This window comes from Caretta caretta, chromosome 6 (assembly GCF_965140235.1).
Source record: "Caretta caretta isolate rCarCar2 chromosome 6, rCarCar1.hap1, whole genome shotgun sequence".
Lineage (NCBI taxonomy): Eukaryota > Metazoa > Chordata > Testudines > Cheloniidae > Caretta > Caretta caretta.
Window position 1 is genome coordinate 32,503,739 of NC_134211.1, and position 16,082 is coordinate 32,519,820.

At 41.7% G+C, this 16,082-nt stretch overlaps 1 protein-coding gene across 7 annotated transcripts in view; it reads right to left on the minus strand.

Annotated features, from left to right (window-relative positions):
* DENND2B (DENN domain containing 2B) overlaps positions 1–16,082 on the minus strand; it is a 286,057-nt gene that overhangs the window by 210,308 nt on the left and 59,667 nt on the right. For 5 of the 7 annotated variants that reach the window (XM_048854347.2, XM_048854351.2, XM_048854354.2 and 2 more), the window contains exon 2: positions 13,181–13,270. The gene's annotated coding sequence lies outside the window, so the exon portion shown is untranslated. Of the gene's footprint in view, positions 1–12,539; positions 12,726–13,180; positions 13,271–16,082 lie in introns of those variants that run through there. The other 2 variants (XM_048854348.2, XM_048854350.2) reach the window with 1 other exon arrangement.

The window sequence follows — 16,082 nt, forward strand, 5'->3', positions numbered from 1 at the left end:
CTTCGGAGTAGTTGGCTGTTCCCTCAACTGCAAGCAGCAGGTCACTTTTTCTCTCCCTTCTCCTTACAAACAACCTGCCTTTCCCTTCCTCACTACCAAGCATTTTTTCAACACTACCAAGCATTTTTTCAACTGCAGCCCTCTTGATCCTTGTGACACTCCACCCCACATTCATCATAGTAGTATGCTTCTGATATGATGATGACATAATTATAATCCATCTGGTACAAGATATGTCTTGTAAGGTGTCATTGGAAAAGTTATGATTTGCTGAATATGATTATCCTGTTTGTATGCATGTATAATTTTTGTATCTGAAGTTATGAATATTGACTATGTATCTGTAATTCAAATGTGCTTACTCTGGATAACACCCACAGATAGCCTTTCAGGTACAAAAATGAAGAAGCTAGACAGTGCTGATGGCCCATCAACAAAGACAATAGACTATGGAAGAGTGTAGCCCTCCTGTAAACATTTCTGCCAGCCTGTAAGTAATGGCTGCTATTACTCAGCAAGGGCATGTGACCAGACCGCATGATACTAAACTGCATTTTGAGTACCTGTATTTTTCCACAAACAGGCCTGGAAACTAAGTTTGGAACAGAGGGTTCCCACCATATGGTAAAGCTATATAAAGTGGGCCTCACTAGGGCCCTCACTCGCCATCTAGGGGCCTCACTCCCCAAACAAGGACACTCCTGGAAACACCCGAGGAACAAAGACTGCATTGTTTTTCAACAGCAGCCATCTTGATCCTCCATCCAGCAGATTTATCATTCATCATTAGCAAGGGCTAGTCGTCTTTCTCATAGCAAGCGTTCAGTCTCCATGGAGTTTGCTCCCTGACTTGCAACTCTTGGAAGGCACATATGATGTCACATCACTGATGCTAATGACCTCACATGCTATTGCAGCTATCAGTGATGTCACACACACATCAATGACATTACACATATCACTGACATCAGCATAACCATAGATGCACTCTTCTGAACCTAGACATACCATTCACATGAGCACCATGGCTATCTGAGGTCATGTGTGCACCACCGACAGAAGTGAAATCAGACCCACATCAGCATATAACTAATGTGATTGATGTTACCCATGGCTGGCAGACATGGTGATGCCACTTACATTACACATATACCGCTGAGGTCAGTGACATTACATATGCAGCACTGCCATCAGGGCTGTCACAATCACCTATGACCCCAGTGACATCATGCATGAATTGCTATTTTCAAATAAAGAACAAAAATCATGAACGCTTCAAAACTATGGGTTAAATCATCAGCTGGTGCAAGTCAGCATAGCTCCATGGGCTTCAATTTACAGCAGCTGAGGATCTGTCCTTATGTTTTAAAAATATATTTCATCTTGTAACACCCATAATTGCCCAGGTTCAGGGCCTTTGCTGGGAATTGCTAATGGCCATCTGGAGTTGATGGCCCTGGGCCGTACCTTAGCCCATCAGTTCTTCCCAAATAGCCATAAATCCCCAGGAAATGCCCTGTGCCTCCATAGTTATTGCTTACACAAGACACTGATTCATTGTTTACATTTGTTTTCTATCATCCATCCATATCAGCCAGTAATAAAAGCAGCAGGGTTCCTAGTTCTTGGTGCGTGTCGTAGTGGAAGACAGGACGATATCTCAGTAGGAGAGGAATGCAGACCATGATATGAATGCCAAATCTGGCAGTATATTACACTGTCCTAAGCGTCTAGAGATTAGAACCTGCTGCTGGTGGTCCTGTGTGCAGCTAGCCTGTGTCTGTCATCCCTCCACCCCCTTTTCCTGACCTCTTCCTTCACTGTAAGTTAGAAGTTGGTAAGATCTGAAGCGAGCATTTCCAAATGTGTCAGGGTCAGAATCCTAAGTCTTTACTCAGACAAAGCTCTCGTCAACGGAAGTTTTGTTGGAGTGGAAACTGAAGCGCATAGACTCTGCCCTGTAGAGAAGGGAATAAATTGTGGGAAAGCACCACAGCAGCCCCCACCTCCATCCACTGGATCGGCAGGGTTACAATACAGGCTGGAAACAGCAGCAGAGAATCAGGGATCTGAGAGGATCCCAACCCCAGACTCCGAGAGCATGCCCACTTGCAGGTAGGGACTCCCTCCTCGGTGCTCCCACACCAACTCCAGCCCCTGCTTACCACTCCAAGCACTAGCAGCAGGCTGAGTGGAGCTGCACACCCAAGGACTCTTCTCCATTGCTGCCCAGGGGATCAGACTTAGGGGATCTTTACACAGAAGGATTTGCAGCTCCAAGCTGATGTGCTTCCTCCCGGCCACATGCAAAGTGGAGCTAAACAACATCTCCTCCCCACAACTCGAGCAGTCCTTTCTCCCACCCCCTATGTGGAGCTCAGCCTTGCAGAGAGCCCTCCACGGGGCCGTAGGAAGGGGCAGAGGGAATGGGGCTGTGAAAGCAGCTGAACCAGGACTATTGGAGCAGAGGATGGCATCTGCACAGGAGGGGAGATTTACATGGACCCCTCAATGCGCAGTTCTTGGGGTACTGTTCAGCCCCACTGCACCTTCAGATGCAGATGTTCACCTGGATTTGTGCTGGAAATGGCCCAACTTGATTATCATACACATTGTAAGGAGAGTGATCACTTTAGATAAGCTATTACCAGCAGGAGAGTGGGGTGCGAGGAGGCATTGTTTCATGGTCTCTGTCTATATAATGTCTCCTGCAGTTTCCACAGTATGCATCCGATGAAGTGAGCTGTAGCTCACGAAAGCTTATGCTCAAATAAATTGGTTAGTCTCTAAGGTGCCTCAAGTACTCCTTTTCATCTTGTGCATTACCATTCTCAAGACTGAAGTCAGGTAAAGGGTGCCTTTAAGATCGTCTGTGCTGCGTCATTTACTGTCTGTCTTTGTCTCTAAATACAAAGTCAGCTCTTCTCTCAGGAAACATGTCTGTACATGTCCAGTATGTCATTAGCCTATGCATGCTCTGTTGCAACTTACTGTTGCTGTTAAAAGGGCAGGAATCCCTCAAAAGCGAGATCTTGCACATCAGGGTTTAACACTCCTCTCACAGCCAATATATCAATTTTCAAAACCCAGCCTGCTGCCTGTTCAGGGAGCCATGTGTAATGAGTTTGGTGGGCTCAGAGCAGTGTCCAAGTGACCTGTGTTGTGCAAGTGAATGGCTCTGTCCAAGAGCATGAGCTAGAAAGGCTCCAGCCACACTACACCATTTCCCATGTCCTAAAACACTTTTCAATAACCCTTTCAAAACACTTTTGCCTCATCTACAAAAGCTGGGGCTGGCAACACAACAGTGTCACCTGAAATCAGTTCCAAAGTGAAAACTGTTTCAGGACCTGTGCACTGGTGTTCTCTGGAAGGGGCCTGAGCATCCATATAATAAAAATCACCACCAGTAACTGGTGCAAGCGTCCTCGGCAAAGAAGCCAAGAAGTGACTAGGCAGGGAGACTGAGTTTCCTCTAGGCAGACGCTCCAGCTCAACTCTGAGGCATAATGACAGTAGAACATATTTGGCATCTCCAAATATTCTGGATAAGCAGGACTGTGCTGTACATTACAGCGATGGTCTTCATAGCTCCTGGCAACCCTTCCTCTGCTTTCAGCGCTTAATAACACAAACAGCTTGCTCTGAAATGTTGCTCTCCAATTAATAAGTTTAGTGTCAAGCTAATAACAGAGGTCGTCCACAAGCCTCAGGTGAGGCATGTATTTGGGAATATATATCATGCTGCTACAAATGCCTCCACATTGTTGCAGCTATTGTTGTAACCACTACCTTCTCTCTGCAGGGGGACTACAGGGCAGTGCTCCTCTGAACAGGGCTTGTAGCTCCCTGAATTGGCTCAATTGTCCTCAGGCCTCTTTTCTCTCAGTCTTTTTGTGTGTTTCACTGGTGCCTTTAAATTGTCATGTGTGTCTGTCTGAGCAGTACTGGGTGAAGCTCTAGTCACACCCAGGCAGTCTGAGCTGGACCAAGAGAATGGGGATGTTTGGTAGCTTAGAGAGGGTTATAGATGTTTGCCCCTTTTGGGGAGTGGGATGAGTTTGGAAGGGCCAAATTGTTCCCTTGCCACTGATGGGGAGCATGGGAGGTTTGGCAGCTGGGGGGGTCAGGGGAGTCCATTCTTTTGTCACTGAGGTGTGCTGGGGTGGGGAGGGTTTGATAGGATGGGAGCATGCTACTTCTCACTGGGGTATGGGAATGCCATGGAAGTGGGCCCCACAAACACTAGCACCAGTTCTGCAATTAGGTGGTAGAAAGGGTTAACACTCCAGCAGGAGTCCAGAGAGCTGAGTTCAGGAGTATGGCTGGAATTCAAGTGACGACAAGTTTGGCACACTCAGCCACTCGCTAATGGCACTGTGTCAGTGTCCCACCATGCTCTGGATCAGTTGGAAGTTTCCGCCCAAAAAAACATCCAGGGCTGCAAGCCAGGACTGAGGTGCATCATCAAAGCTCACTGAGGGACGTGAGAGCACCTGCCAGCCCCAGGCCAACTAGTATCCAGGCCTTCGCTTTTAAAGGCATTAGGTTCACTTTCAGTTAGAAACATTAAAAAAATGCATCTGGCTTTTTAGCAGTGAGATTAACTTGAAGCCCCAGACCGGAAGCTTTAATTATAACAGATTTGTGTGAAAGTTGCCAGACTTCCCTCTACTCTGTGATGGTGGCTGTGCCAGGAGTCTGCTTTTCGTCACAATAGCAACTGTGTTAAGTTCGGAAAAGTAACTAGGTCAAAGATGCAGAGGCAGAACAGAGATCACTAATTACGGCTAATGACATCCTGTATGGCCATGCAGAAGGATAGCACAATCATTGCAGGGTTCTTCCTGTAATTAAAAGGTAACACATCCATCTCTCCCACTCCCAGTGTGCACTGCTTGGAACAGATACAGCTGCATTGCCAACTTTTTATACATTTCACCGAATGCCTGCTCTAAGGCAAGGCTATGGAATGAGCAAAATCAGAGAGGAGCACATGGGAGGGAGTAAATTCGAAAGAATAATTTGAATTACTCATTCACACTGCTGAGTTCTAAATTAACTCCAACCACTGGGGGAAAGACTTGGGTGTCACTGTGGGCAGCTCTCCTAAATATGCAGCATGAGTATAACCAATCAACCAAAGTGCTAAAACACATAAGGAATGGGGAATAATACCAAATATATTATAACATCATTCATAATGCAATGGCACACCCTAATTTGGAAAACTGTTTTCTGTTCTAATCACCCCATTTTCCAAAGGATATTGCAGAAATAGAGGGAAGTCCAAAGACAACATGTGATTAGATTGTCGACGTGAAGACAGATTGAAAAGCCTGGGACTATTGTTAAGAGAGGAGACAAAAACAACAGAGAACATGCTAATGGGATACAAAATCACGACTGGGAAAGAGGAGGTAAATCAGGCACTCCTATTTATCTTCCCTCATAATTCAAGAACAAGGTATCACATTTAAAGCTAATAAGAGCAAATACATTTTCGACTTGATACGTAATTAACCTGAGAACTTATTGCAACAAAGTACCATTAATGCTAACTGCATAGTAGAATTCACTATATGGATAATCAGAACATCCACAGTTCCATGAAATATGATTAAAAACAAGGATATAAACCTTCATGCTTTAGGATATAAAGTGACCATTAATTGAGTTTAGGAAGAAACTTCCACTCCAGACATGTTGCTCCCTTGCTATCCACCACAAGGTTCTTGCACCTTCCTCTAAAGTAGATGATATCAGACACGATCAGAGACCGGATACTGGGCTAGATGAAAGAGTATGGCAATTCCTAGAACAGGTGAACCTGTAATGGCCTCTCAGAGACACGGAACATACATAACTCTGCACACAGGATGAAACTATTGCTCTACCAATATTCTTTCTCTCTCTGTACATATGTCTACATAGTGATATAGCCATATGTACATCTAAATTTAGAGAGGAAATGAGTGCAAGTCAGACACCATGTCTACACCATTATGGACAATGCAAACCTCTTATTTTTCAGGAGACACAAACGAATACAGGACACAGAAGAGATAGGATAAAGCAAAGACCCCAGCAGGTTGTGAATGGTGGACAGAAGTCAATTATGGTGACTATCCAGTGGAACTGACTTTTGTTGGCCTACCCAGTCATTGCACCTATCCTATTGCTCTGTAGAGGAACCCTGAGTTTGTGAATAGGGTAATATAACCACCCCTCTGAAATTCTAGTCAGTGAATTCAATGAAAATATAGAGTCTGCCACTGCCCATGTGCTGCTTATTATACTTACACCAGACCAGGGTGGGCGCCTGCAGGTAAGTTATCAGGTATCTTTTTATTAGTAGTATAGTTGTAAAAATGTTATGATTTACTAATTTTTTTTATTTCCCACTGGTAAGGTGTATATATAGTATATATATACAGTATATAAACATATGTAGACTACATTTGGCATATGTCCACAGAAAACGTTAGGACATATGGAAATTACGTCATAGGAATATTGAAATTATGCCTTGTATCACTTTCCTAGGTAACATGTAAAAGCTGCAAAATGTAACATTATGGAAATACCATTCAACCAGATACGGGGGGGGGGGGGGGGAGAGAGAGACTTTACTTCAAAATCAACCACATGGAGCTCCAGAAAAGGGCTCTAGCCAAGATTTTCAGACGAGTGATTATGGGTGCCCAACCTGAGATACTGCAGAAATATCTGGGGCTAATAGCTTTTTCTCCCCATCACAAATAACCTTTAGATTTGGGCACTCCTTTTCCTTCCTTGGAAATCTGGCATTGCATTCTAGACATTATACTCTAGATAATCCTTTCAGAGAATAACCCCATAATAAAGGAAGAGGATATTTCAGATTAGTCTCCAGGCAAAGCAGATACTCGGCTTCTGTTCAACTACTGTATAAATACATATTTATGCTTAAAGTTCCCTTTGCCTAACTAAGACCTCTGCACAACATTAGGGTGTATTTTTTCTTGCTTCCTGCTCCAATCCCATTGAAAATAGGTGGGGATTTCAGGTGGATTGAACATCATTACCCTAAATCATCCCAAGGAGGAGTTTAGATAAAACCATCCAAATGAGGTTTTGATGTAAAGACTGGTTTGTGTCACCTGAAGAGAGAGGCCCCATACACCGCTAGACCTCAGAACTTATACAGAATTCATTTTGTCAGCTAAGGGTCACATACCCTTCTCCTCTGTGTAGTGCAGAGCGGGAGCAAATTCAAAAGTAATCTGCAGAAAATGGGACTAATTTCCTCCACCACCACCGAGTTACCTCCAGCCCCACATCTACAGTCACAACATCCATGTGGGGGTGAGGTGTGTGCCTGGCCATGGGGAGGGAGTTCGGTAATAATGGGAATTCTGTCAGCTGTGTTCCCATCAGCCAGCATGGCATGAAACTGCACAGGAGTCCTGTATACAATCTGGGATCCATGGGGTGCTCACTGAAATTTCCACAGACCTCCAGGCAACACCAGAAATTGTGATCTAGCCCCACTCCCCTACACCACAGCTATTTCCCTGATCCCAAGCGGATGATGCTGTGAACCAGTGACTCAGCTTTGCAGCATGTGCTCCCATTCCAGGCCCACAGGAAAGGCTGTGTGTTGGTTATTCCCCTACAGTCTCACCACAATCACATCCTCAGATTCTAAAAGATATTTGAAGCAAACCTCATTAACTTGTAATAAAGGGCAAGTGCAGCAGCTCCTGGACAGCATGTGTATAGGCAGCAGGAAGTTAAATGTCCACATATAAAGGAATCTGCTTTGTACAACTGCCTGCAAAGACCTTACTGGCCTGAAGCTAAACTGCGGTGCCACTCTGCTACCAAATGGTATTTGATGTCTGTGCCCTGGAAGGCCATGCTTCATCCCCAGCCTGCCATGGAAGTATGTGGCCTTCTTGCCAAACAGCAAACTGAGAACTCACAAACAATGATCCTGATCGTTGCCCTGGATTTTCACTCCTCCTTCAGATGCTTCACTTAACTTTGTCACCAAAGACACCGCTTATGACTAGCCAAAAGCAAGTGCTGAAAAGACTTTCCTAAGCTTTGTAAACAGCATGCTTCATTAAGTCCTGCTGCATTATCATGCACATACAACGCTGTGACCAAAAGGCCTAATGCAGTCCTAGGATGCATAAACAAGGGAACCGTGAGTAGGAATAGGGAGGTTATATTACCTCTGTATTTGGCATAGGTGTGATCACTTCTGGAATACTGTGTCCAGCTCTGGTGCCCACAATTCAAGAAGAATGTGGATAAATTGGAGAAAATTCAGAGAAGAGCCACAAGAATAACTAAAAGATTAGAAAAGGAGTACTTGTGGCACCTTAGAGACTGACCAATTTAGTCTCTAAGGTGCCACAAGTACTCCTTTTCTTTTTGCGAATACAGACTAACATGGCTGTTACTCTAAAAGATTAGAAAACCTGCCTTTCACTGATAGGCTCAAGGAACCCAACGTGTTTAGCTTAACAAAGAGAAGGTTAAGGGGTGATTTGATCACAGTCTCCAGATATCAACATGGGGACCAAAAAATTTGATGTTTGAGGACTCTTCAGTCTGGCAGACAAAAGTACAAGATCCAAAGGCTGGAAGTTGAAGCTAGACAGATTCAGACTAGAAATAAGGTGCAAATGTAAACAGTATGCTTAATTAGCCACTGGAAAAAATTTGCCAAGGGTTGTGGTGCATTCTCCATCACTGGCATCTTTAAAATCAAGATTGGATGTTTTTCTAAAAATATGCTCTTGTTCAAACAGGAATTAATTCAGGACAGTCCTATGGCCTGTCTTATACAGGAGGTCACACAACTAGATGATTACAATGGTCTCTTCTGGCCTTATAATCTGTAATGTAATGGTACTTTCTCAAATGTCTCATACACCTAGATGATGACAAATTTTGCCCTGCCACTTTAGCCCATATTTTGCACCTCTGCATTAAATCTTTGTTATGTGTCATATTTTTGGAGATATAATTGGCTCTTCCCCCTTCCTTTTTCTTCTTTTTAATTTATCAAATACACATGTGAATAACTTGCAAAGCTAAAAACCATTTTTAAAAGGACCAGATCTTCAGCTGGTGAAAATCAGCATAACTCTATTAGAGTCAATGGCACTACACTGATTTACACCAGCCAAGGATCCTCCTCCAAATGCTTTTCCCTTTATTCTTTTCCCTTTATTCTGTAAAAAGACAGCCTCTCGCCCTTTGCTGGGAGACCCACAGCAAAACCTGGAAGAGTTGAGCACTGATGTCACACAAAGCCATAACCTGAGCTGCACCTTTCAGCATAAATTCAGCAACCCTACTTCACACAAACGAAAAGCACCAAACAAGGCAGGTGGTGACAACAAGCTATCCCACAACACAACCTGCCACTGAGACTCACACCAGCAAAAGAGACCAATGTCTCAGTTCCATTCGGGGAGGGCTCTGAAGCGGAAGTGTTGAGCTAGTTTCTCTGCCCTTTGCCTTCATAAACATATAATTGCTCCACTAACTTAGAACATAAATCTGGTTGTCCCCTTTCACAGAAATATGGCTAATGACTTTTAGGGGAGTGCTTAATATTGCTATTTTGTGTTCCAAATTTGGGAATCACAAAGTTGCATACCCCTTGGAAACAAATTAGCAAGGTCTTTGTAACCATGCTAGTTATTCCTCTTGATGCTCAACTATGACTTGCCATCTTACTATTATTAATATTACAATAGTGCTTAGGGGCCCTAACCACGACGGAGGCCCCTTTGTGTTAAGCATTGTATACACACAGTACGAGACAATCCAAGCCCCAAAGAATTTACAATCTAATAGACAAAACGGGTTCCAGGGAGGTGAAGTGACTTGTTCAAGGTCAGTGGCAGAGCCAGGAATGGAACACAGGTTTCCTGAATCTCTCTCCAGTGCTACATGAAACCACGTTGCCTTTCGATTCTCCTGCTAGTTCCCTGGCTCTGGGGATTAATCGAAGAGCATATTTAGCATCCCTTCCTCCTTGAATGATTTCTGATTCTTAAATTAAGAGAAGCCTTTGAAAAAGAAAGAAAAAACCAAACCAGGCCTTTTCAGAGAAGTGCAGTCACAGAGGTGGGGGAAAAGAGGACCCCTATGTTTTCAAAAGGATCGTATCTTCCAATAAGTCTTCCATTTAGTCTCGTATCTTCCATTAAAATCATGGGAAGACATGTAGTTAGATCCCCAAGCATCACCTGGTAGAACTTGAAAGGTTAGTAAGTGTGTTCAATGCTATCTGCATTGAACCAATCCTGCACTGCACAGGGCACCATTAAAATCTTGACGCTTACCACTTGCAAGAGTTAAAAGTTATGGCAGTACTTGACAAGGTAAATACCACAGCGAAGTAAACTTCGCAGTTTTAAAAGCACCTCCAGGTCAACATAATATTTATTATCCTAATTTTAAACAACAACCCAAATTTTCAGCAGGCCTCAACACATATTGGCACATCTGTTTACGTGCACAAAAACCGACTCTGCTGAAAACCCGGCTGAAAACTGGAATCTATGGCCTTTCTGCACTTACTGCTCTTTAATGGCTCATTACCGATCTTACTTCTTCATGCACAAGTAGGAGGCTTTTCTTTTTGCATACCCGATCAGCTTATGTTTGAACAGTGGTTTACACACGCAATGTGCAGCTTACAGGTGGTAGAGGTGTCATGTTCAAAGCACAGGTTTCTGATTAAACATTATAAGGAACATACTGGTCCTCCTCCCTCTTAAAGAAATACGCCTTTATGTATTTCTTAGCCCCCAGCCAATCAGCAAACATATGATTATATAGTGGTTTTAATAAATTAATTAAGTTATTGATGGCTAGATATTAAATTACTGAAAGGAGTATTTTATTAATAAAATACAAAATGGACTAAATCTGATGGGCAAGAAACAATGTTACAGAATGTGGATCAGTACTTCACTGACAGACAGGCAATTATCAGCTACCGTGTGTGTTATGGCAGGGTTACATGCAGCATGAGATTCTGTCTCTCTGAAGTTTGCTGTTGACAGAGCTGAGTGATGTCAGTGTTTGCTTGCTAAAGCTTTTCTGAAATTCATCCTTGAAGTGCGACTGATAATGCCTTTTGATAGAGGGACATTTGAAAACATGACCTTTTTGGAGGGGAGGAGGCAAGAGAGATCTGATTTCCATTCATTCCATGCTCCCCCCCCCCCCCCACAATCACTAACTGAAAGCGGAAACAAGCATCATCATCATTATCTCTGATTTGTGCTAGCAGACACCCTTAAGCCAATCAGAAGTGTATTTCATTGTTTGATGAAACACAAAAGACCCTCTGTTTGGAAAGTTCAAGAAAGAAAACTCAGACCTTGTGGCCTGGTCCCAAAGATTGAAACAGAGGCTGAGATGGTTTCAAAAAGGGCCAGATCCAATGCTCTTTGAAGCCAATGTGAACGATCTCATGGACTTCAATGAACTTTGGATCAAGCCACAAATGCACAAAACGAAGTAGTTATAAACAAAAGTAGCGAGAAGTAGAGGGAAGTTTTAAGCAATGTAGTGGCCAATCTAATCTTCAGGTTATTGTCATCAGGGCAGTGTATTTTTGTGATGTCTGAGAAACAAGAATTTTCATAAATTTTTCTAAGTCAGGTTACTCCATTAGGCATAGGATTTTAAATTAATCTTCACGCATTTTCCACTAAAGATACTATTCACACCAGCATAATGTTGATCCCATTTATAGTATCTACCAAGGTGTGACTAACAAAAGAAAAAGGTTCCTATTGCTAGGTTTAAAGCACTCCTATTCATTTAAAAATGTTCACCATTAAAAATAAAAAAGACTCAGATCAGAAACAAAATACAATTTCTGTTAGAAAATCTTGTTTCAAACCAGATTGCCAGCAAAAAGGATGTACCACTATACATTCGTGTGCAGAAATCTGAGATACAAGACCTACCCAGAAGAAACTCTACATCAACCCGTTCTTCAAACAGTGCAAAGATCACAAAAGTGTGTAGGTTCCAAATATTATGCTTAATTTGCTCTGTAATCTGTTTATTTTCTCATTACATGAGAGAGACATGGTAACATCCAAAAAGAAAGAAAAACAAACAAACAGTTTGCTGAAGCCTATGACTTCAATGCTTGAATAATGATCTTGGATATAATCATGAATATTGCTATGGTTTTTAAATTTTTTTGTTATCTAGAAGTCCTCCCATAAAATTGCATTTTCCTGGAGTGAAGTCCCTTCATTAGAACTTTTTTTTTAAAAAGCACATTTGCAGTCCCTTACATTCAGTTCAATAAAGAACCAAAAAGGTTCTTTATTCAGAAGAAGTGCAATTTTATTTCCCCTCTTTGCCTAACAGAATCCAACTGTCGGAACATGACATCATTCCCTAGAGCCAGGGATTTCAAACTAACAGTCATTCTGCTGGAAGTAAACACCACGGAAAAGCATTCAAAGAAGATAAAAAAAATAAAAGGGAGCTTTTATTACCTGAAACTTGCAGCACTTCCCTTTCCACTCCATTCTTGGTTTTGTATTTCCCAGACAAAACTTTGTCCTATTAGCTGGGGCACTGAAAAACTAGTAGTTTAGGGTCTAATACCTGCTGTGCTTCCCACAACTCCTTCATATGACCTTTCACAGCACTGATTCCAGCTAAAATGATTGCAAGGAACACAGACTAGCCGAATCAGTTGTCATGGAGATCTCTCTCTTACTCATACACACACATACACAGACACACACACACACACAGAGTCACAATTCTGGGAGGCACCCATGAAACAGCATGCCTTTTCATCAACTAAGTTTTTCAGGCATTCCACCCCTCCTCCCAACCTCTCCTTGAGTCAATCTGAGGAGCAGAGCTTTGTTTGGGAATTGATTGTTGTAGTTTTATAAAGATATTGCCTTTTCAAAAACAACACAGTGCTTTGTGGACTTTTTTCCATGGGAAGGATAGTTTGACTGCAAAAGTTTCAAAATAAAAACAAATCTGCTGTATTCTAACCTGGGACATTATTTGTCTTTGTTCAGCTTACAATAAATTTGATATTTGCAGTGCTGAGGCTTTGTGAAAATACAATTATGCAGATTACATGAAAAGCTCTTGGCACAGACTGCCAGCTTACCTTGCTGTTTGCCCAGTACCTTGTCAGTGGCTTAATTAGTGCAGGTATTCATGGTGGCCAAGAGAGGATTTCCTGTATTCTTTCATGTCTCTGTAATGAAGAAGAAAAATCTGTGGATCAGTAATGTACAAAGGTTATGAAACAGAAGAGATAATCTTTACCTCTCAAAAGACCCTCATTTCCAGAGCCATCCCTGTAACTATCTGCCAAGATTACCTACCTTCCACACAAATGTATTGCCCACCTCGCACTTGTATCGTGCCCTGCCTGAATTGGAGTTCCCCATTTTGGGTGTTTGTCACACATTGCATTTCCCGTTTAGGACCTTGGCAGGATGAGAGGTATACAGACATGTATATGCTGGTTACATCTTAATCGATATTTTTGTACGTGTACATCTATGTCAATGTCTGTGGATGTGTAGACACGTTCTCTTTTCCGCCCTTTCCATTGACCAATAATTAAAAAAAACCCACGAATTTAAAATCTGAACGCCAGCTTCAAAATCAAATACCAGTTACTTTACATGAAGGCAGTAATGACAAAAGATTACTTTTCATTTTTTTAAACCGAAGACCCCAAAGTATTCACAGTGCCCAGTTATATAGAAATCACATACAAGATTAACTACATACCTCAACATTAATTCATATTTTCAGTTAACATGAGACAGAGAGAGAGAGATAGAGAGATTTTAACCTTTTTCTCAAAGACCTATTTCACAGCCTTGAAATACAGCCTTCTGGTAATATCACAGTGCTGAAATAGGACCTTTTGTTGCTACCTTTCATGGAATTTTTCTTATAGCCATTATATAATTAAATGGGTTTTACCCCAAACCCACTGCCACCCGGTGAAACCAGAGCTCTATTTCACAGCAATCATATCAGAGAGAGAGAACTCAGTAGAACTGCTAAATAAAATGTCTTTGCTGCCACCATGGCTGTAAAATAAAACTGATTCCAAGAATAAATAAAAACACACCAATATTTTTCCATGACAAAACACAGAGAGAGAGGTGTTCCTTTAAATGTCTGGCAGTTGCACATAGTACTTACAGTAACAATCTTGGTTGTGATCAAGACAAAAGTACTCTTGGGAGATTTTTTAAGCTTCTAGTCAGTAAAAGCAAAGGGAGCTGATCCTGCTGGCATTCAAACTCACTGGGAACTTTAATTTAAGTGGGAGCAGGATTGGGCCCAAAGTTTTCAGACTTTGCATTGAGGCTTGGAGACTTCCTCTTTTGAGGATTTAATTGGAGACAGTCACTGAAAGTTTTAAAAGCTCCATAAAAAGTATTTTAGAGGCTGTGTGATTCCAGTTTGCACAGTACATGCAATATAGGCAACACTCCCCCTAGAGGACATAAAATGTGAAGCTGAAACATTTAGCAAAGGAGCATGAAGTAAGTACAGCACTTAATCCATTTTCCCCCCTTATCACGTCCATTCTGATGTTATGATCCTCCACACATAGTGCATGAGGAGACATTTTAGGATCCTGAAACAACTTTCAGGGCCCATGAAACAGACTATTACAATCAACAACTTAAAACAATATAGACATTTGCGACCATTCTTATCTTATCCAGCAAATGCTACACAAGAAAATTATTATAGACAGTTGCCAGATCATGGTAACCAAGGCAGCAGCTTTATACATGGGTGGATACAAAAAAATTCCAATACATTTGTGTGTGTGTGTGTGTGTGTGTGTGTGTGTTTAGTTTTGTTTTACAAACTCTATAAAATATCTGTTAACATTTTTCTGTAATATATGTTGCATACAAAGAATACACAATGGTATGGTGTGGTTTAAATGTCTGATGGATGAGATAGACAGACAGGAAGTTGCAGTACAAAGGTTTCATGAACATAAGTTTGGGAAGGCCACATTTTTCAAGAATGGCAAAGCCAAAATAGACTGGGGTAGTCTATTTTTTGTCAAGGTCCAACTTTCTTGGTCAAGGTGCAGTCAAGGTCCAGAATCCAGAGAAAATAATTTAAAAAACAATTATGATAATATAATAATTAATAATAAATAATAAGAAGAAGTAAATAAAAAGATTTCGGGATCCATTCAAAAGCATCTGGTCCGGATTTGGTCTGCATATTGACTACCCTGTCGTAGGTTACCCTAAACAAGTGCCAATGAGACATTTAAACAATGTTGCACCATTCGCATTCTTTATATTTCAAAAATACTGCAGAAAAATATATATTAGAAATATTTTAGGGAAGTTTTTAAAAATTGTATGGGGACGATTTTTGTACCTCCCACCCATGAAGTCAGCTACTTTAGTTAGCCATGAGTCCTACTGTACAGCATTCAGAGGGAGTCATGAAAACCTTCTAAAAATTATCTAAATAGCTTTTTTGGGGTCATAAAAATGTCAAAACTTTAAAAAGGTCCAATATCTCAGACCATTCCAGAGTAAAGAGAGAGTGCCGGTCTTCACTGGGAAGCAGGGAACCTACCCATCTCAATGGCACAGAGCCCTACAGGCGGCAAGAATATTGGACTATTGGAGTCATGACATTTTTATGTCTAGAACAGCCAACACTGGTCCAACACTGAATTATACCCATGATGGGGAGTAGGCAGGTGTAATCTTGGAGGGGGCTGGGAGAGGGATTCACACTCTCTCTCTCTTTTTTTTTTTTAATGTTGAATGTTTGAAGCTGCTCAAAGGCTTAGGAAACTATAATTATAATATAAATATCAAATCTTGGGGAGATAGATTAGTGAGCAGATGTAGAGGTCAAATCTCATTTATCGATGTGAGTATTTATTTCTATGACTCCCATCAACACAGAATATGAGCACACAATAAATAAATGCATCGTGCACAGCTCTATCGTTCATCTCACGGCTTTGCAACGTATCACATGGAGATAACTTC